Below are 23,717 nucleotides of genomic sequence, written 5' to 3'. Positions count from 1 at the left end.
TGCTAGAATTTTTGGACGACCGCTTTGGAATAATTTGGAATCTGCAACATAAAATACAAGTACGTATAAAATTCATAATTATATTACAATATATATTGATAATGGACTTATTTTTGCAGGAACGCCAACATCTTATACAATGGGTAAGTCATTCATTTAACAAAAACTTGCCACAAGTCTTGTTACTGCAAATTTTTGAGTTTCCAGCCTTTATAACTATAGACTCTATAGTATCGTATTGCCAAAAAGTCTCATGTTCCTTAGCCTATTTAGCGTGAATGATAAATCTCGAAGGGGGAACTAGATTTAGCCATTCTAGGCCAATCATAACAATAATTTTACACAAGTACATCTTACAAAGAGTCCAAAACTACCAACAAAAAAGGACTAATAGAAAATTATATTGCAATGGGCCACGGTAATATTTGTGCCAGACTTGGGTCAGATACAAAAATCGACCAGATCGGTTAACTCATTCTGGTACCAGCACTTCGAAGATTCCAAATTTTAATCTTGTTCATTTCAATATCCGTGTCAAATTAGGCTACGTCCAAAATGAAAAAAAAAACTATAATTAAAAAAATAACATTTTAATAGCCTTTGAACGCCCTTTAAAGGACTATCTTAGTTAAAACCCTAAGTTATAGCCATGGCAGAAAAATACAGGTAGATGCATCAACGCTTGGGAGCATTGATATGTCAAAAATATTTTAATTTTTTTCCAATATAAGTGGATTTTTTAAATTTTTCTTATACTACGTTATTCGGAGGTTATTATAATTCGCGGTTTTTCAATAATATTTACAAATTTAAATAATTTTTCATTCAACATTTTCAATTCCAAAATTGGTTTGACAGTCCATTGTCCCAGCAGTTGTGTCGATGCGTCTACCTATATTCTTCTACCATGGTTATAGCCTACAATTTGGAAAATGTTTTCTTTAGATGAACTCAAATGGTAATTTGCCAAATATATAACCTCCACCGTGCGAGAGTATAATTTATGATCATGACCATCTTTTTTGCTATCGGCTACGAACCAAAATCGTTCATCTCCAAGGCGAAATCAAACCTAAAACTTGTGGTGGGAATAATCACTAATAACTGCAACTTAAGGGTCATGACTTCTAAGTGGGTTGACGACCGCACCGATTACTGCAGGCTCTGTCAAAATGAGGAGGAAACTCAAACGGTATAGCACCTACTCTGCCACTGTCCAAATCTCTACGTTGTAAGACAGAGGCTTATGGGGAATCAAATTCTGTACGATCTATTTGCATTCTCCGATACTGTGCCTGCAGTCATTTTTCAGTTCCCATTAGACTAAAAAAGACTAATTTCTTTGTGAATCAAAAATAATTTTACTCTTTTCTTTATTTCTTTTTTTTTCCTCTTCTATTTTTTTCTTAAATGGGTCCACTCCAAAAGACCTAACCTAACCTAAACATGGGCCGATGTAGTCTACAATAATAGCATTTTCTATTCAAAATTTTATGCTGATGAAGAATATAGACGAAGATATTGAGATGTAAATAAAACTGACGGCTAAAAAAATATATTTAAAGGATAAAGGATTTATACTGAACTAAAGGACCTTATATCTGAATACCTAAATTTACGATGATGTCATGTGAAACTTTTTGAAGCGAATCAATAATTTGCTTGTATATTTCTCTATATACTTAATCCAAAGATAAATCGCCAAAAATAATTTTTTTATCCACTCTGCGAATTTTTTCATCTGTTCTAATCTTAGATCAGAAGCGAACGAAATGTCTTGTCTTTAAACAACAGTGTGTGTGTATGTACATTCCACAGCCGAACAACACCAATGAGCGCACGGGAACCACACAGCCCGGCTAGCTCAGTCGGTAGAGCATGAGACTCTTAATCTCAGGGTCGTGGGTTCGAGCCCCACGTTGGGCGCATTTGATTTTTTTAATTGGTAAACATTTTAAAATCTCTTATATAAGCCAAAATGGTATTAAATTTCATAAACAAAACTAAGTATAATTAAAGTAGAACGCAAAATTGAAATTCTCTATAATATTTTCAAAATGTGTATACAGTTTTTTCCATCAAGAATATTGAATTTTCGTAGATAATAAAATCAAAACGAAGAATTGTAAGATTAATTTCAACATTCGACATTGCTCCCATAATTATGAATATTACGTATTTGGATGGCTTAAAATTAATTTTTAATTTAATTTCCCAACAAATTAGAGGAAAAAAATCCGGCATCTGTGCAGAATCACCATACCGAAAACACTTGAGTTTTATAGGGTATGTGCTACTATGGTCGTAATTTTTATACCTTCCACCTTGAAAAGAATACAAAATTTTGTCATTCCGTTTGTAAAACCTTTAAATATTTGTCGTAGACCCCATAAAATATTTATAATCACAATCATCATAAAATACTAAATCGTTTTAACGATATCGGTCTGTTGAAATCATGCATTATTTCACATTATGTGCCGTAGAGTTTTGGAATTTGACACAATAGTTGGTATTGTGTCTAGGAAGGTTGGTATTGAAAAGAAGATATATCGGCCTAAGTTTATATCATATTCATATAGCCCCCATATAAAGGTGCCTTCCGACATTTGTATTTGTATGACTCTCGCCACAATTTTTTCACGGGTTTGTCTAACAATTGGTATTTGTAGGTCATAATGGGTTAAAGCTACATTTTGGAAACATAGTATGTATAGGTCCACGCTTTCGTATAGCCCCCACATATTGGTACCTCCCGATATTCTGTATTTTGAAGATTTTTGCCACATTTTCTAACGGATTTGTCTAACATTTTGTATTTGTAGTTCGTAATGGGTTTTAGCTCCGGTGGCAGAACAGTATATACAGGCCCAAATTTTCCTAGAGCGCCTATTGTATCTCCCGATATTCGGTATTTTGATCATTTTTGCCACATTTTTTATGATTTTTTGTTTTTTTGGAATTTAATGTTTAGAGTTTTTAATGTTCGGTATTTCCATGATTAATACACATGTTTCCACGCAATAGTTTAAATTTTGGTATGTAAGACTTGCAATAGATAACAAACCCTTTAGTAGAAAATTGTCTATATAAGTTTCCGTTGTGGTATAGCCTTCATATAATGGTTCATAGTATTTTGCAAACTTGAAGTGCATTCTCCAACCGATCTCACCAACGGAAAATTCAACATGCTTGTATTCAAGATGTTACTTAATGGGGGGAGGGTTTTTTACTTGTTCTCTCTCAAATCTATATCAAATATCAAACACTGGAACATAAGTACACCAATTGGAGTAGTTGTCTTAGTTAATTTGTATTCAATTCTATTTACAAATTGGCAAAAAATAAGACTACTCTTATTTAATGAACAAATATTTCTTGGCACATTGACGTGTTTTGAGAAAGAGATACATTTATATTTCCAATTTTGTTTTTATAAAAAACTTATTTCAAAACTTTTCATTACATTACTTCATTACTTTAACTTCCATTAGTTTATCATCCCAACTTTTGCGTATTCTACGTGTGTCTACACATTTCTTTAAAATGGGGTATCAATGACTGTGAATATCATCATCTCATCCATTCAGTCCGTCACCCCATTCACAGTGAATGAAAACATTCGTCTGCTTGTGTGTGCATTGTTTTGTTGGTGACATGCATAGCATAGCTTATGTTTACGTTTTAGTTCATCGCCTATCGACTGGAAGGTTGGCATCTTCTGTAATCGTGCTTCTGCGAGGTCGGATTGTGGAATGGTCTGAGGCTGGGGGTTCTGTGTGGTGGATTTCCTCATGTTGACGGAACGTCCGCACTAAGCTTGCCGTCAATATGGGTGCCATGGAGGAGTCCGAGGCATTCAGGTTGGCTAAGGAGGGGTGTACCGGGCCAGGGGTGAAAACCAGCAGCCAAGAGTCCCCGCGGTAAGCAGTAGTGGGATAGCGTACCGGAGTGAGGTGCCATCGCCAGCCTAGCCAATATGATTGGACCACATTCTTTTTTTGACAAAGAAAAATTTTTTTTAATTAAAATAATTTATATTTTATTGGACTGTTTTTAAAAATTTTACTTAAATTTTTAAAATATTCCATGTAATTTTGAGTTTTTATACCCTACAACACTATGTGTTGGGGGTATTATAAGTTTGATTGGGCCAGAATTTATGTAACACCTCGAAATATTGGTTTCCCATATAGGAAAGTATATATGGATCTTCCTAGCTCGCCGAGCTGAGTCGATCTAGCTATGTATGTCCGTCCGTCCGTCTGTCCGTCTGTCCATGTTAATTTGTAATCACTCTACAGGTCGCAATTATGGCCCGATCTTCACGAAATTTAGAATGGAGGTGGGGCTAGGGTCAGAACAGAACCCTATTTCTTTTGGAGATGATCGCATAATATTTAGGGGTCGAAATGGACCAAAAACTGAAAAAATGTGGGATTTTGCAGTAGCTATACAGGTCGCAATTATAGACCAATCGACGCGGAACTTCGCTTGTAGCTAGAGTTTAGGGCTTGGAAGAAGCCTACCTATTTGGGTGGTCATCGGATAATATTTAGCGGGTAAAATAGACCATATCTTTTGTGTTGAAAAAATTCAAAATTTTTCATTAAACCGCGAATATTTTAAATCCCGGCGAAATCACAAAGCCATGACAAGGTTACTTCTGACCTTTACATTGATGTTAACATCCAACAAAATGGATATATAGCAAAATATGTGCGATATATATGTCTATCAAAGAAGATATGCTTGAAAGATCTCTTATATGTCGAGAACGGCTGAACTGATTTCGACAGTTCTCATTAATTCAGACTGGCCTCTTGGCAGGAAAGAAAAAACGTCTAAAAAATCGCATAAAAATATCTCTCTAAAGATGAAAATATTGATTTTGTAAAATTTTCTCATATTTTTTCAATTTTGTCATATTTTTGGCATATTTTCATTTTGAATTAAACATTTGGTAATATTTCTACAGCTAACAAAACTAAGTAGTTAGGATATCAGGATATCATATACAGATCGCATTTATGGCCCGATCCTTACGAAATTTTGCATGGGGATAAGATGAAGGTCAGAATAGATGCCTACTCTTTTTGGAGATGATCGCTATATATTTAGGGGTTGAAATGGACCAAAAAACTGCAAAATTGTCTGCAGGCCGTAATTATCGCCCGATCCTCACGCACATTTGAATGGGGGTTACCGGAGATTGCAAAAGCCAAGCAGTTTTGGATGGCCATCCAAAAATATTCAATTTGTGAAGGAGTTTGCCAACTTTTGTAGACAAAATACAAAATAAATGTCCATTACAGTGACTTCTTGGAGAATTCACAAATACAGAAAAGACGCACTTCTGACTATTTCGTTAACGCTGATTTAGTTGAAGAATATAGTCAAATGGCTGTATCTCATATAGATGCGTTTCAGTCAAAAACCAATAATAAATGTTAATCTTTTGCCACTTTTGAGAGATTATGGGTATTTGGGAAATATTGGTTCCAGATCTAGGAAGACCATTTACGTGCAACATCTACCAATAAATTGGAAATGAGCAAATTAGTTGAAGTTGCTATTATTCGAAAATTAGAGAACGGAACCTGATGGTTTTCTTTTATTATTTGTCACAATATCTTGTGGAATTCTTTCGAGTATCTCGCCTATATAAACTGTATGGTTTATTGTAGTGTTGTAGGGTATTCAACGGTCGGCCCCGCTCGACTGTAGCCTTTGCTTACTTGTTTTATTTTTGTGAGCGATCGTTAAGATCGTTTTTCAATAAAATTAGGAATTATCCGAAATGTTGTATTGATCTTCCGTAAGATATATGCCCGGCTAGCTCAGTCGGTAGAGCATGAGACTCTTAATCTCAGGGTCGTGGGTTCGAGCCCCACGTTGGGCGCAAATAACTTTTTTTTTATTATTCTTTGTTGATCATTCAATGTACGGACTTACAAAATAATTTCGCAGAGTGGGTTTCCGGCCCTTCCGAATTGAGTATTTTTCCATTTTTTTTTTGTATATTTTACAGGTAATAGTTATACATTTTCCCATTGGGCTGCACTAAAATGGTTCTGTGACCTTTGGTGGTATCAGAAGGCGGGGATCAAACTATGGATGTTAAATATTGAGATAAACGAAATTTGACTTGTTTCACATTTTATGTGTTATAATTATTCAAAATTTTCAACCTTTGTGGTGTGGGAAATATGGGTATGCAAAGTTTACTTATGGGGATTATGACCTTTTTTCGATCATGGGAATGGGGTTTATGTCCAAGAAAAAAATCCTTCATAATTTCCAGAAAGTAGCGGACATATTCCTCATCCTAATGGGTATGTCCAAAACTAATGCGGACAAAAACGGGAGTGTGAAAAAAATTGAGATTTTTTCCTCTGGTTATGTCCGGCTATCGCGAACCAAAGTTTTCTAAATTTTGAACTTTTGGTTTGTCCGGCACTGGCTAACGCGAACGCAAGTTTTGTAAATTGTAAACTTTTTGTAAGTAGCCACCCTTCGGCCGTGGCTTGAGATTTTCTCCTCTGAGTATGTCCAAAAGCTGCTAACTCGAACCAAAGTTTTCTAAATTTAATACATTTTGCAAAAAGGCAGCCTTCGATCTAGGCTTGATATTTTCTGCACTGCACAGCGGCTAATGCGAACCATCCTTTTTTGTCTAAATTTATTTCATTTTGTAAGAAGACGGTCTTCGGTCGGGGCTCAGGGTTTTCTCCGCTGGGTATGTCTCGCATATTTTTGTTTAAGTAGTCCCCACAGCAAACGGTCATACTCCCCATGGAGATTATGTCCGTTGTGGAAGCGGACAAAAAACCGGTCATAATCCCCATAATTGCAATGGGGATTATGTCCGGAAGCCTTTTATGAGACTCAAAATTATTTTAAATGTTCATCGTTTGTGGGAAAAGTACCAGACAGAAAAAGAGAAAAAATGTCTTAAACCAAAGAGCCCGAGGGCCTAAAACTGTATTTATTTCCAGCTATAGGACTGAGGTTCTAAAAATAAGCGATATGTACACCCTGATGATTAGATCATACATCACAATTGGCCCTGCCCGAAAATAACCTATATATGACTTGTCTTTTCTAATTTGTTTTTAATGAATATAGATGCTTTGAAAAACCCCATATTCCAATGCCCATATTTTATTTCACATATATTTTATGACTAAATTTTGTTCTAGTTTCCATATACCGATATATTGTATTATAATATACATATAATATATATTTGTATTCAATATGTTTGAGTCCGCAAAGACAATGCAGTTTTATAACTATCAGGTATTAACCCCATGCACTGTCAAAGATCAACAGCTTCAAAGTCGTTGTGCATAAAGCACATTTTTAATTTTTTATTACATCGTGAGGTAGAATAGATACATTTTTATAATTTTTTTAAGTTTATATTTTAAATTTAAAAACAAACAAAAAATTGTGTGCGCCCAACGTGGGGCTCGAACCCACGACCCTGAGATTAAGAGTCTCATGCTCTACCGACTGAGCTAGCCGGGCAGTTACATGCTCGGTTGAATGATGCAAACAAGTTAGTGTATCGGAATTTATGTCAGCAACAAATGAAATGTTTATAAACATTGTTATTAATTCTTATCTTAATAGTTTTGTTGCATAAAAACATCGAATATGTTGCCATAATAAAATTGTTCTTGTTAACGCACCGGCGTTGCCAGGTGAAAATTTAAAACATATTACCGTTGGCTATTCAAAATAAGCTTATTTGAAAAAGTCGATATCTATGGTACACACCCACAGTGACTTCGAGACGTGCGTTTTTTAAATAATTATCTGGGTCTCCCCGTTTGTAAAAATCACCTGACCAAAACTTCTAGACTATATAGAAATATTAGATAATTTTTAAATGACTTTCTGACTTAACGACCTTTTTACTAAAAATACTGAGTTTTTACAGATTGTTTTAACCTTTAATTAAGGAGGTGGTCTCCTCACATTTTGTTGAAATTCTCTCTTCTATTGCGATGAATAGAAGTAACTTTTTTTTAATAAAAAATCGAACAGTTTTGGCATGTTTGCTCGGGATACCATAGTATTTTGTTGTTGCAAAATGGTCAGGATTAATCCCATTATTGTTGTTTTTATAAAAAAGTTTGTTTATTAGTGGAGAACGATAGTAATGTTCACCAGGGGGTGCAACAAAAAAAACCTGTTGTTTTAATTATTGTAGTTTAAAATATACAAGCTTATACTTATTAAACAAAAAATATCAAAACAAATATTTTTAACTCAATTTTATTGTAATATTAAGAGGGGTACAATTTACCACCACGTCATAAAATACGTACCAAAATTTCATTACGTCCTCACCAAAACTCGTGAATTTTTAACATTTTTTTGGCATAATTGCTTGTAAAAATGTACATTTTTAGCACAAATTCTTTTCTTTCTCTTTTCTTTTTTTAACAATAATATTTTTTAAAGACGTCAAAGAAAAAAAATAAATGAATAAATGTGAACATGGCCTATATAAGGTCGGCCAGTAAGACCATCTGACGACCAAGTTTTCTGTCAAAATATATTCTGAATTCGCCCTATGAAAACAAAATTGTGTCAACAAATTTCCAAATAATTTAAATTATTAAAGGATTTTGAAGACAAATCTATATAAATTATAAATAAACAAAATAAATAAAAATGATAATTGCCGAATATGCAGAAAGAAGGAGGTTCCAGGAAGGGGTACACTTTTTTCGGTTCAAAAGGATGAAATGTCTAAGGCAGAATGGAGTAAAGTTTGGCAGTTAGAATTTAAAGCAACGTCTTCTGTATGCTCTGAACACTTCGACGTTGCTGATGTGGTGAAATATGGACGAGAATATTATCGCGATAATATTCTGGAGGGTTTATGAAAGCTTTGGGCGCGCAAATATTTTGGCCGCAGACCTTGGACATTCCAACAGGACTCAGCACCATTGCACTCAGCACGAGCCACCCAAGAATGGTTACAAATTGAGGTTCCTTGCTTCATTTCCAGCGCACAAAGGTCAACAAAATCTCCGGATATCAATCCGTTGGACTATTGTGTCTGGAGTATATTGGAAAGCAAGGTTGGCACTAAAAAATACCAAAGTGTTGATCATCTCATGCAAGAGCTTCGCTGGAAATGGGCCAAGATACCGCAGAGCAACATTCAGGCAGTTTCATTGGCCGTTTGAAGGCCATAACTCTTGCCAAAGATGACCAATTCAAGCAAATCTAAACATATTATAAAATTTGATGCTATTTCCGACATCTTTTGCTTTCATTCAATAAATTGTTGTAAATGTTGTTGTTAAGTAAGGCTTTTGACTTTGTTGCAGTTTTTTTATTTCAACCTCTATCAATAATTGATGGGTATAAAATTTGATAAGGCAAAAACGTGTCGCATCGAAACAACGGTTCGAGATCCAAGGTCTCTTTGGACCAAATCCGTTTCAGGACATTTGGAATCGATCTAGAGGTGCCTTACCGAAGGGAGCCCCCGATTTGGCTTAGAAAACTTAAATCGAGTTCGTAGATGACCAGTATTGGTCCAATCCTACTGGTACCTATTTCTAAAAAGGTCAACAATTTCAAAGAAAATAATTTACCTAATACAATAAAAACAGATCATCCAATTTTGTTCAAACTCTCCATACTACTGCTAGGACGATATCAGTCTTCTCTCTCAAGTACCTCCCCCATCATAAAATGCATAATAATCATACCTCCCACACAAAAGTCGACATTCTGATACATGATGTTTTCCTTTTGGTTGTTTTCATTTGTTGGCAATTAACAAATTTGCCGTGATTATTAGATGTCAGGGCGAAACAAGTCTTTTCGCCTAAAAAAAACAACGAATTGACATTAAAATTAACAGACAGAGCTGTATTTTTTACCAATTCGCTTCCTGGCCGACCTTATATAGGCCATGAATGTGAAGAACGAGTTGGCCAAAGTAGTGGATTTTTTAATAAAAAGTATTTCCTGGATTTTTAATATTATTTCAAGAACGTCCTTACCACAGGCCAGGAAGCCCTTGCCAGAAATTTTGGATTTTTTTAACAAAAAGTTTTTGAAGGACCCTGATTAAAAAACAAGTAAAGACTTCCCGATTTTGCAAACTGTCAATTTTTCAATACAATTTTTTAAAAGACCTCCTTTTTGCGTGAATTTTTAACAATTTTTTTTTGAAAGGCTGTGAACAAAGTTCTGGATTTTTTAATTTGTTTGACCGAATATCTTGGATCTTTTTTAAAAAAAAATTGTCCAACCTTTCCATTTCCATTTCTTACAACAAATTTTAAAAGCTCATACCCAAAAAAGAGTGGACTTGTAAACAAATAATGTTTTGAAGGTCTTCCTCATCAAAAATCTTGGATTTTTAAATCATTTTATTTCAAGGACGCCCTTACCAAGATTTTAAGAGTTTCCTGACCATAAGCATTGGATTTTTTAACATGCATGCCTGGATTTTTTAACATGCACAGCTTTCAGCATAGGTGACGGAAAGTGGAAATCCCAGTAGATTAACTGGGTAGCTGCGGACAATCAGCGGGCCTGGGGTCAGAGTCTCGACATAAATACCCTTTGTGCTAGTCACCAAAAAGAGGACCCCTAACATCCTGTCCAACGCTTATGTTGCACGTTTGTAGTCAGGACACGGACTATATTCTAACGGAGCTTAGACGATACCTGTGTGCTTCAACGAATATCGGGTTTAGTTACCGAGTCCTTGCCATGGTAGGGAGGCTACGCCATCATTGACCACAGTCCCGAAGACATATGGAAGAAAATTTATTAAAAAAAAACACAAAAACAAACCTCAGTCAATCCTCGAACAATGACTCAGGATCGGCTGCGATCGTAGTAGGACGAAACGGACTGGAAGTCTGGCAGGAGACAATGCTCTAAAACTGGACTTAAAAAATGATAGTGTAGGCAGACTGTAGATACGCAGCAATCCGCAAAATTATTGCGGATATGGGCCGTTAAGGATGAGTCAGGACAGCATTCATCTAGACCTTTGGAAAACCCCCTATCTGATGGGGAAGAGGACATGGATACGAGAGTAGTCCATGCTTCGACCTCTAGTCAGGGGTTGACTACCAAGATAGTCGTCCTGAATAGTACCTAAATATATAGTACATCATATTTTTATAAGAGTTTTAATTATTCAAAACTAGCTGGCCCGGTCCGCGTTGCCGGCCCGTAGTTTTTGTCTATTATGCATATTTGTCAAAGCATAATTATTCACAGATATGACTGATATAAGTGTTCATGTACTGGTCGATTAATTTTTAATATTTAGTCAAATGAGCAGTAATTTGGAATTTACTGTATTTTGTACACCTCATAATTGAGGGCTGAATGATTTAAGAATAGCCAAAGTTAATTACTTTTTTAAACCCATTAGCACCTCAGATTGTGCGTTAGAGTCCTCATAAGTCCCCCTAACCATGTCGGTCTGTTTGCCCGCCAAAAGGTGGACTTGAGGGGGTACTATTACATGGAGAAAATTCTAAAATTTGGGATATGTTGATATTTTTGTGTAAGATTTTCACCCCTCGAATACATATTTTTAACCAAATCCTTTGAAATATGGTAAAATCAGGATTTACCTTTATATGGGCACTACTGCGAAACATCGACCTACATTGAAAACTTTCTTCACCCCCTATAATCCAAGATGACAAATAGAGGCCAAATCAAAAATATAGCAGAACAACATAGCATGTCAAGCTGAAAAAAATCGCGTAATTTAAATAAGTAAAAATAATTTTATCCACCTCATAAGAGAGGGTAGAATGATTTCAAAATAGTCAAATATTATTACAATTTTACTCCCATTACCGTAAGATGGGAATTAATTTTATTTGCCATTTAAATTGTAAGTTGGAGACCCCATAAAGTCCATATTTTTCATCATAGTGTAGTTCAATGACGATTCAACAAATATTCGGTCCCGTGCTACTTTATATACTTTTGTAATTTGTTCATGTTTTCACAATTTATTTCATATAGATGTACATCCCAAATCTACGTTCCCAACCAATATTCTCTTGGGGGTTACAAATTCAATAGAATACAAAATTTTCTTTTCTGACCACACATTAGATGTGAAAGTGGACTTGGGGATACTCCAATGTGGGGACTTTACTTAAATAAATTCCTATTCCTAGGGTAGCATAAATACAAATTTTTAGCCAAATCAATTGATGAAAGTGGTCAAGACCAATTTTTTAGTGAGCCCTACTCTGAAAATTTTATGCGAAGAGGTTCTCTAAGCCCTTAGAAACAAAGATGCCAAATAACGACCAAAAATAGAAAAAAGTGGCGAAGACCCCAAAGATAGCTTAAATCATACGATGGTTATATATGATCGATATCATGACCTTCAAAACCGATTTAAGGTATCTTGAATATTCGGGAAGAATTTCTGGAAGGATAGAAATCCTTTTCTTACTAAAAGTCCCATTCGCTCTACTATTTTGCACACTCTATATTTGGTATTTTACTGATTTTACTCCCAAAAAATTTTGCATTTTGAGCTCTCATTGGACGGATTATTGTCACATGAAAGAAGTAGGTCCACGCTTTGAAATGACCCCCATTTGGCTTTTTCGGTTATTTTTGTTTGTTTAAATGTGTTCGCATTTTCCAGCTGAACCACGATGTAGGCCCTGGAGTTGAAAGGTAAATGTCAGTTAACATCGTGTTTCGCACTTATTTCATTTTTTTGGTGAAAAATTGTATATAGTGAAAAAATGTTCTTTATTTTGTTCACAAAAAATCCTCTGAATTCAATATGATAATACAAATTAAACAAAAAATTGGCAAAAGAAAAATAACAAATTGAAAAAATCTTCCACTTGTTCGCTGATTTTTTTACAGCAACTATTTAAAGATCCTTACAAAGTTTGTCAATAAAATGTACTTTTTTTTAAAATTCAATTCCATTGAATTTTTTTTTCGATATTTTCCCGATTTGAGAATTTTTCAATGAGATCTCTTTTTCGTGATTTTTTAGCGATTTTGAAAAAGTAATTATCTTTTAACTTTGGTGTGATGGCGTTAAATTATTTCGATGTCATCTATTCCGTTTCGGTACTACACTTCCATGTAACCCGCCATCAATTTCAGTTCTCAAGAAATCAAGTCAATTAAATAAATTGGTATTAATATTCGAATTCAAAAATAAAATATAAAAAAACACTACAAATGTACATTAGAAAAAAGTAAGTCAAAATGGAAAAAAATCATGCAAAATAAAACATTACTATTGTACATTTCAAAAGTCAAAATGAAAATGTTAATATATCACATTTTTACGCTTTTTTTTGGATATTATCCTTTTCGGACAGGAGACAATTCCGAATTTGTGTGAATCGTTAAAATCAGTCCAGCGGTTCTTAAGTTATAAGCGTAGTAACTAACACAACTTACATTTATATATATAGATTGTTACCCTTTATGTTGGAGGTACTTGATGGAGTGGACCGATATCGTCCATTTACTGATGCAAATATTAGGATTCGAAAGTTGGAACAAAATCATACTTTCTCTTTCTGCGAAACAAAATATTTTCTTTGAAAATGTCGGCCTTTTGTGGGGAGGTACCAGAAGGAGTGGGCAGATATTGCCCATCTTCGATCTAAGTTTAATAATAATATTACGACATACTAAGTTTGAACTAAATAGGATACTCCCTTCCAGAGTTATCGTGCGCACCAGCCAAACAGGCAGACGGACGGACGGACATCGCTAGATCGACTCCAAATGTCCTGAAACGGATTTGGTCCTAAGAGACCTAGGGTCCGAAAACGTTATTTTGATGAGACACGTTTTGGGTGAGATAAAAAAAATGTAACAAAGTCATACGCCCTACTTTATACGTTTTTTTTTAATTTTATTGAACGAAAGCAAAAAAGGTCGGAAATAGCATCCAATTTTGAAATAAGTTTAGATTTGTTCGAATTGGTTACCTTTGAACGATTTATGGCCTTCGTAACCTTTGTAACCATTCTTGGGTGACGCGTGCTGAGTGCGATGGTGTTGAGTCTTGTTGGGATGTCCAAGGTCTGCCAGAATATTTTCGCATTAATATTCGGCATTTATTCTGATGCTCTTTTGAGTCCATTTTCTTTTTGTTCCAGTGAAATTACGCAATCCCCCTTGAATTCCATCACAAAGAACTTTTTTTCCGGAAAATTCACACAAAAATGCTTTTGTACGCCTGTAAACAATATAATGAGCTGTCACTGGAATAATTTTACAAGTTTTGGGACGAGTTGCTTAATTTTTTCAGTTGGTAACAGTTTTTTCATCTCACCCTGTATATTACCAATCTTAATATAATTTTGATAAAAATTTCTGAAGAACCTACCAATTTTGGGTCAAATTGGATAGTTCATAGTTATTGTGTTCATCAGAGAGACAGTCGACCGGAAAGAAGAACATGGCCAGACCAAAACCAACAGTCCCGAAACGGGTTTCATCCAAAGAGAAAAGGTGCCTGAAATTTCGATGAGTCGTCTTCTGGCTGCAACAAATCTTGCCTTTATATGAGGGGTATATTAGAAATATTATTGAATAGTGTGTCCCACAGGAGAATCAATACTTTTCTCCATTGCAATAATCAATCAATTTTAGCGTTTAACGTCAGACTCATTTATTAAAATATCACAACAAGTAATTCATCATTTTAAGAATCCATAATGTTTATTTTGTTTCGAATACCTTCATTGCAAATTTACAAATCATTCGAAAATTCACGTACGAATTGTAAAATAGTTAAATTTGTCTGACGAATTACTAAACAAATAGAAAAAATTCTTTGAAAATGCACGAATAAATGTCTGTCATATTTGTAGAAAATATATATATATTTTTTTTTTAAATTTATTGATTTGTGTTTGTGGTCTTTTAAATTGCACATTGTTAAATATTTCCCTCCTCACTACCACTCGCTGATATCTACACTTAGTAATGGCTAGCAAGACTTCTACAAAACGTTTGGCTTTGGCGCATGTGGATCTGTGCGTGCTTTTTGGGCGACGAATTATTTAATGGGTGTGTTCAGGAGGTAGAAAAAATTATTTAAATGTTACAAATAGGGAACATTTTTACAAAACTGATTTTTCCACAAACTATTTACTTGTTTACATTTTTAAAGTATACAGGGTGAGATGAAAAAACTGCAACCAACTTCAGACTGCTGTCATTTCCAAGCCACTCGTCCGACAGCTGTTAAAATTATTCGAGTGACAGATTATTGTATGGTTTACAAGCGTATAAATGCATTTTGGTGAGAATTTTCCAGAAAAAAGTTATTCGTGATGTAATTCAAGCGTGATAGTGTGATGTCTTTATATTTGGCTGAAAACCCTAAACTATCGTTAGAGCACTTCAGCATTTAAATGTGAATAAATCTTTTGTGTTTCGTATCATCGCTCGTTACCGTGATACTGGTTGTGTAGTCCGACGTCAAGGAAGTGGACTTAAGAAAACAGCAACATCAGCAGGAATGGTTCGAAAAGTAAAGAAGCGACTTGATCAAAACCCGTGTCGCAGTGACCGAAAAATAAAGCTAAACATATCGCAATATTCCATTCGGCAAATATTGAAAAAAGAGCTTGGGGTAAAGCCATTGAAATTCCAAAAAGTGCAAGAACTTATACCGCAACAGAAAGAAAATAGACTCGAAAGAGCTAAAGAGTTGCTTCGCTTGGCCGAAAGTAGTGAACTGCCGAACTTGGTTTTCTCCGATGAGAAAACATTCGTTGTTCAGAAGTTTGTAAACACACTAAATGGTCGTGTTTACTTGCCAAAGAGGTCAGCTGAAATTGTGCATCTTCGGTTGGCCACCAGAACTCAAGTGCCGGCCATGGTGATGATGTGGGCCACTATAAGAGCCGATGGTCGCCCTCCACTCGTATTAATCGAATGTGGCATCAGAATAAATACCGAATATTATCGCGAAAATATTCTGGAAGGTGTACTAAAGCCTTGGCACGCAAACATTTTGGCCGCAGACCTTGGACATTCCAACAGGACTCAGCATGCGCCACCCAAGAATGGTTACAAAATGAGGTTTCTCGCTTAATTTCCAGCGCACAATTTCCACCAAAATCTCCGGATACCAATTCGTTGGACTATTGTGTCTGGAGTATTTTGGAAAGCAAACTAAAAATGCAAAAGTGTCGATCACTTCAGGCAAACGCTTTGCCGGGAATGGGTCAAAATACCGCAGATATATTCGTGCAGTGTGTGACGGTTTCATTGGCCGTTTGAGGCCATAATTCGTGCCAAAGGTGACCAATTCGAACAAATCTAAACTTTATCTAAAATTTGATGCTATTTCCGACGTTTGTTGCATTAATTCAATAAAATTTAAAAAAAGTAAAAATGATGGCGTTTGATACTTGGTCTCTTAGGACCAAATGCGTTTCATTTGAAGTCGATCTTGCTATGCCCGTCCGATCGTCTGTCTGCCAGGTTGGTGCGCAAGATAACTGTCCAAGAGAGCACCGATTCCAAACTTGGTACATCGTAATATTATTACCAAACTTAGATCGAGTTCGGAGATGGGCAATATCGGTCCACTCCTTCTGGCACCTTCTCCAAAGAAGGTCGACATTTTCAAAAAAAAAAAATAAATAAATAAATAAATAAAAAATAATTACTGTTCAGAAAGAGAAGCCATAATCCGATTAAACTTTGCAAATCCTAATATTTGCATCAGTGCAAGTACCTTCCTCACAAAGTGTCAAAATTTTGAGTAATTATAACTCCGATTGACTACACATTATATACGTGACAATATTATTATTATATTATATTTCTGTCAACACAGGATCTGTTATAAAAACGGTAGAGATCGGAATACTCCTTCTGGTACCTCCCACACGAATAGTGAAAGTTTTTAAAAAACAAAACGATCATAAAATCCGAAAAAAGGATCCAGTTCTCTTCTCAAATAAGACATATCACAATATTTTTATTAACCCAAGGTCTGGTGTGAGTATGGAATGTATCGGTCCACTCTTTATGTTACCTAAATCCGGAATAAGCATCTGCTTCTCTTTATATTTCGCACATCCCATTATTTCTACTTACACAAGATCTTCTGGGAAGATGGAATATATTGTTCCTTTCTCTCTGGTCCTCCCCCACAAAGGGTCAAAGTTTTGAATACCCGTGAAGCTCATAAAACGCGAAATCGACATTCGATTCCATTGCGACGTGGTACATCTCAATATTTCCATCAACACAAGATATGTTGTAAAGATGGGAGGGATCTGACCATTTCTTCTGGTACCTCTCCCACAAAGCGCTCAAGTTGTAAAAAACAAAACGCTCATAAAAGCGGCAAAACGACTGATATCTTGTTTTTTGATTCAATTATCATTTTTTTAATTATTTTTTATAATATATTGAAACTACTTCGGAATTGACCTACTGTTCTCGGCTCTACTGCATTAATACAGTTTTTCCAAACGGTCAGCAGTTATTCTCGGTTTCTAAAAAAGTTGCAAAAAACGCAGTGTTGTGCAGTTGTTTGTTTGAAAAGAAAAACAAAACAAAAAAATAAAAAAAAAACATAAAACTTGTACAAACTTAACTACAAAATAATGAACTGTTATTAGGTTCCGGTGTTTAAACGAATAAAGACGTAATTTTTATTTACAGAAAAAAAAAAAAAACTAAAATAACTAAAAAATGAAATAAAAGCAACGAAAAAAAAAATAGAAAACCAAAATAAAAAATGAATATCTCCCCAAAAATATTTAAATGTCAAAAATTGATGACGGTGTGAAAAATTTGTATTGCAAAAAAAGTAAATAAAAAAGTATTAGTGAAAACAAAACAAAATATAAATAAATCATAAAAAACGTGAATTACAATATTTGAAAGCCAACAAAATAAAGTAAACAAAACAATTAACAAAGAAATGACAACGAAAAAAGCAAACAACAAATATAAAAGCTCTTTGTTATAATGGTGTCATATAAAGAATCTTTTTAAAATAAATAAGTTTTTTTCTTATAAAATGTTGTTAATTGTTCGATACAATACAAAATTTGGCAAATTATGCCAAAACTATTTTCTGGAATCTTCAAGCAGAGAAATAACATTGTTTCACCTTTGAAGGTCAGCCTGGCTGGTGCGTATGATTACTTTCAAAATTAGTAAGCGATTTGTTTCAAACTTGGCGCATCGCACCATTTTTTATGAATCTAGAATTAACTCTTAAAATGGGGAACTCTTTCCTCAGAATTTCGCACAAAATATAAAAATTTCAAAAACAAATCAAGTTTCTTTCAGAAAGGGAGAATGAATTGAAAATAATGTAACACTGTGGTCCCCGACATATAAAACTATATAAGGATTTTCCTATCTTCCCAACCTGAATTGATCTAGCTATGTATGTCCGGCCGTCCGTCTTTTCATGTTAATTTGTAATCACTCTACAGGTCGCAATTATGGCTGATCCTCACGAAATCAAAAATAAAGGTGGGGTTAAGGTCAATAGAAGCCTATTGTTTTTGGAGATGATCGCAACATATTTAGGAGTTGAAATGATGGACCAAAAATATAAATATTTCCTGATCTCTATTTCAATCAGAAGGAAATTTTGAATGGAGTTAGAGTTTAGGGCTGGGCTGAAGCCTACCAATCGCACAATATTTAGCGAGTAAAATAAATCATAACTTTTTTTTGTAAAAAAACGCCAATTTCCACTAAACCGCGAATAAATTTAATCCCGGCCAAACTACAAATACATTAAAAGGCCACTCCTGACCATTGCAGTGATGCTGATGGCCGAGATATGATATACCACATAGTGATAAGGGTATTATGTCTTTCTGAATTTGTTTATAACATGGAGAAAGAAAGTGAGATAGACCCATCCGACCGAATTCAGAAGCAAGTACAACAAATTTGGTGAAAATCGGTTCAAATATAGCTATAGCTTCCATATATAGAGGGTGAGATAAAAAAAACTGCAACAAAGTTAAACGCCATATTTTTTAAATTTTTTTATTTAATGAAAGACAAAAATTTCGGAGATAGCTTCAAATTTTAGAAAAAGTTTAGATTTGTTCGAATTGATCACCTTTGTCGCGAATTATGGCCTTTAAACGGCCAATGAAACTGTCACACGCTAGCCGAATGTTGCTCTGAATTATTTTGGCCCATTCCCGGCGAAGCGCTTGCTTAAGGTTATCGACTCTTGGGTATTTTTTAGTGCCAACCTCGCTTTCCAAAATACTCCAGGCACAATAGTCCAACGGATTGGTATCCGGAGATTTTTGTGGCCATTGTTCGCTGGAAAGCGAGCAACCTCATTGTGTAACCATTCTTTGGTGGCGCGTGCTGAGTCCTTTTGGCATGTCCAACGTCTGGGGCTAAAATGTTTGCGTGCCCAAGGCTTTAATACACCCTCAAGAATATTTTCGCGATAATATTCGGCATTTATTCTGATGCCACGGTCGATTAATACGAGCGGGGAGCGACCATCGGCTGTTATGGCGGCCTACACCATCACCATGGCCGGCGCTTGAGTTCTGGTGGCCAACCAAAGGTGCACATTTTCAGCTGACCTCTTTGGCAAGTAAACACCATCATTTTGTTTCTTCACAAACTGCTGGACAACGAATGTTTTCTCATCGGAGAAAACCAAATTCGGCAGTTCACCACTTTCGGCCAAGCGAAGAAACTCTTCAGCTCATTTGAGTCTATTTTCTTTCTGTTGCGGTGCAAGTTCATGCAATTTTTGGAATTTCAATGTCCTTACCCCGAGCTCACTTCTCAATATTTAGTGAATGGAATATTGCAATATGTTCAGCTCTTGAGCCATTTTTCGGCCACTGCGACGCGGGTTTCGATCAAGTCGCTTCTTTATTTTTCGAACCATTTCAGCTGATGTTGCTGTTTTCTTTCGCCCACTTCTTAGACGTTGTGACCCTCCCAGTATCACGGTAACGAGCGAAAATTTATTTACATTTAAATGCTGGAGTATTCTAATGATAGCCAAATATAAAGAATTCACACTATCAAACGTGAATTCCCATATACTCGGATAGTACTCCCCAAAACCTTTCATTTGAATACATTCTCAAATCTCGCTTCATTTGTCTTAATTTGAGCGAGTTATTGCTCAAAATTGAGCGATTAATATGCACAAAATCTACTAAAATCCTAAGCCCTATTCGCTCGCCCCATATATTTGGAAAGTACTTCCAGAGACCTTTCAACTCTTCCTTATACTGTGGACTTTAGAGGAGTTATTTTCAGGGTGGAGTATTTACACCTTTTTATAGATGTTTTATAATTTTTTTATTTAATTACTATCTTTCTGTATCTTTAAATGCTTTCGTTTCCAATCAGCTATGCCCTCCGAATACGGAATAGCTTATGTGGATCCAATGAGCTTTCTTTCTTGGAAAATATGGTAATTTTTATACCCTCAGCCAAATGGCTACAGAGGGTCAAAACGTACCTCATCGAAATAACGGTTTTAGACCCTAGGTCTTTTTGGACCAACTTCGTTTCAGGACATTTGGAGTCGATTTAGCGATATCCGTCCGTCTGTCTGTCTGCTGTTTAGTGTGCACGATAACTCTTGAGGGGAGTATATAATTTGTTCCAAACTTGGTACATCGTAATATCATTATCAAACTTAGATGGAGTTCGGAGATGGGCAATATCAGTCCACTCCTTCTGGCACCTCTCCCACAAAAAGTCAAAATTTTCAAAAAAAAAAAATATTTTATTGCACATAAAGAGAATGGATAATCCGACTTTGCACCAACTTTGCAAATTCTAATATTTTCATCAGGTGAGAAAATGGACAATATCGGTCCTCTTCATCTAGTACCTCCCCCACAAGTGGTCAAGATTTTGAATAATTATAAAAAAATGCGATATGAGATTCAGATTGTCTTCAAATTACACACATCACAATATTCTTATTAACCCCAGGTCTGGTGTGAAGATGGATCCACTCCTTCTGGTACCTATCCTATTAAGGGTCAAAGTTTAGAATTAGAATAGAATTATAAAATCCGAAATAAACATCCGGTTCTCTTCATATTTCACACATTCCTTTATATATACTAACACCAAATCTGCTGTGCAAATGGGATATATCGATCCACTCCTTCTGGTACCTCACAAAGGGTCAACATTTTGAATATCCACGAAGCTCATAAACCGCCAAATTAACATTCGATTCCATTCAGACTTGGTACATCTCAAAAATTCGATCAACACCAGATCTGTTATAAAGATCGGACCATTTCTTCTGGTATCTCCTCCACATAGTATTCAAGATTTGAAAAAGAATCGAAATAAAAAAAAAATACAAATACAAAAATTTTTCCTAACATATGATCTGTTGCGAAGATGATATATATCTGCATATCCACTTCTGGTATCTCACCCAAAAAGGCTCACAATTTTCAATAATTTTATCTATCAAAACTTGTGAAACCAAGCAGCGATTCTTTACAACTATATATTTCTCTCAACCAGAAACCTGCGATGAATATGGAATTTATGATTTCGCATAAAATGGGATATAAGAGTTCGATTTTCTTCTATCTGTACCATACCATCTGTATTAGGGTATACATTTGTCGGCAAAACCGACTTCTTATTCCACGTTTTGACTTCTTATTCCACGTTTTGGCACATCAGTGTTGGTCGAAATGTCTCTACAGCTATTCAAAATGAGCAGTTTATTCATTACCGAGTCGGGTTCTTACATTTGTTTAGTAAATCTAAAAATAGTTAATCACTGTTTAAAAATGAAGAGAAATATAACTAAATTTAATATGTAATACTAAAAATTATAGTTTATTATCTCTAAAGACGTGCCGTAATTAATGTGGCAATCAAAGTGGTTGTGGCAGACTATTATTAAGGGGAATGATGTGTAAAATATTCATTCCATTTGTTGTTGCTGCATTACACACATGATCGCACATGTATGTAAATGTGTATTAACACACATCAAAAGAAACAATTGAATACATCTTTATTTTATTTTGAGACACTTTGCGCTTCATTGATCCGGCAAATATCTCATCATCATCATCGTTCGTCACCGCCTCCCCTATCACCGTTCAAACTTAAAAACGTCGGCATTTGTCATCATCATCATCATCACCATCGACATCATCGTCACCGTTTTTTTATTTTTAACAGAACTTCCGGTTATTTCGGTTTTGTTTATTTTATTGTTGTATATCCATGTATGCTCCCGTTCTCGGTGCCACTGTACAAACAAACACATGTACACGCACACACTCAATTACATATAGAGATGTGGATGTTTAAATTGTGCGCGAGTGGTTTTTAACAAAATACAACTTTTATTTAAGTTATAAAAAAAACCTCTTCAAAAAACATGAAACAATTTCCACTAAAACAAAGCTATGACAACAGCAAACAATTTTAATTGAACACAGAAACGACGTTCGATCGATCGACTGACCGACCGACAGATCGATCGATTAAGATCAGCAGTGCAAATGTTTTCAGATAAGTATTTTTTTGCAAGTAAGTATTCTATATATCTATACATAGTAGATACATATATAAATTTGTTATATAGTTAAGCCAAGCTGGGTACAGTGGGGAGAATTGAATTTAAAAAAAAAAATAATTATTTATATAAAAGATCCATTAAAGTGCCTTAACTTGTAGAAGGTCTTCCCTATACAGAAAATCTGTGGAAGGTCTTCTATCCAAATAAGAACTGTAGAAGGTCTTCAATTTACAGAAGACCTGTGGAAGGTATCCTATCTACCAGTGCAAGTTCTTCTACAGGGTAAGATAAAAAAAACTGCAACAAAGTCTAACGCCATAATTTTTACATGTTTTTTAATTTCATTGAATGAAAGCAAAAAATGTCGGAAATAGCATCAAATTTTAGAATAAGTTTAGATTTGTTCGAATTGGTCACCTTTGACACGAATTATGACCTTCAAATGGCCAATAAAACCGTCCCGCGCTGCTCAAATGTTGCTCTACCATATTTTGGCCCATTCCCGGCGAAACGCTTGCTTGAGGTATTCGACACTTTAGTATTTTTTAGTCCCAACCTTGCTTTTCAAAATACTCCAGACACAATAGTTCAACGGATTGGTATCCGGAGATTTGGTGTTGGTGGAAGCGAGGAACCTCATTTTGTAAGCATTATTGGGTGGCGCGTGCTGCGTGCGATGGTGCTGAGTCCTGTTGGAATGTCCAAGGTCTGCGGACAAAAAGTTTGCGTGCCCAAGGCTTTAATACACCCTCCAGAATATTTTCGCAATAATAATCGGCATTTATTCTGATGCCACGATTGATTAACACGAGCGAAGGGCGACCATCGGCTGTTGTGGCGGCCACACCATCACCATGGCCGGTGCTTGAGTTCTCGTTTCCAACCGAAGGTGCACGTTTTCAGCTGATCTCTTTGGCATGTAAGCACGGAAAAAGACCGGAAGAAGGTCTTCTATTCACAGAGAAAATCTCGGAGGCATTCTTACCACAGGACTTCTATCTACAGAAAACCTTTGGAGGGTCTTCTAACCACAGAAGACCTATAGTAAGACTTCAATTAAAAAAGGTTTGTAGAAACCCTTCCCTACACAGAAGGACCTGTAGCAAGTCTTCTCTATACAAAAGACCTGTAGAAAGTCTCTAGC

The 23,717-nt window shown here is 35.4% G+C and overlaps 3 non-coding genes across 3 annotated transcripts; 2 read left to right on the top strand and 1 right to left on the bottom strand.

The window, feature by feature from the left end:
• The first annotated feature begins 1,853 nt into the window (after positions 1-1,853).
• Positions 1,854-1,926, top strand: TRNAK-CUU (transfer RNA lysine (anticodon CUU)). The gene has a single exon. It is a non-coding gene; the product is annotated as a tRNA-Lys (tRNA).
• A 3,903-nt stretch (positions 1,927-5,829) lies between these two features.
• Positions 5,830-5,902, top strand: TRNAK-CUU (transfer RNA lysine (anticodon CUU)). The gene has a single exon. It is a non-coding gene; the product is annotated as a tRNA-Lys (tRNA).
• A 1,558-nt stretch (positions 5,903-7,460) lies between these two features.
• On the bottom strand, positions 7,461-7,533 carry TRNAK-CUU (transfer RNA lysine (anticodon CUU)). The gene has a single exon. It is a non-coding gene; the product is annotated as a tRNA-Lys (tRNA).
• Positions 7,534-23,717: the final 16,184 nt, after the last annotated feature.

The sequence above is a fragment of the Musca domestica genome, unplaced genomic scaffold, assembly GCF_030504385.1.
Source record: "Musca domestica strain aabys unplaced genomic scaffold, Musca_domestica.polishedcontigs.V.1.1 63, whole genome shotgun sequence".
Lineage (NCBI taxonomy): Eukaryota > Metazoa > Arthropoda > Insecta > Diptera > Muscidae > Musca > Musca domestica.
This window is presented reverse-complemented; position numbering and strand designations above follow the sequence as displayed.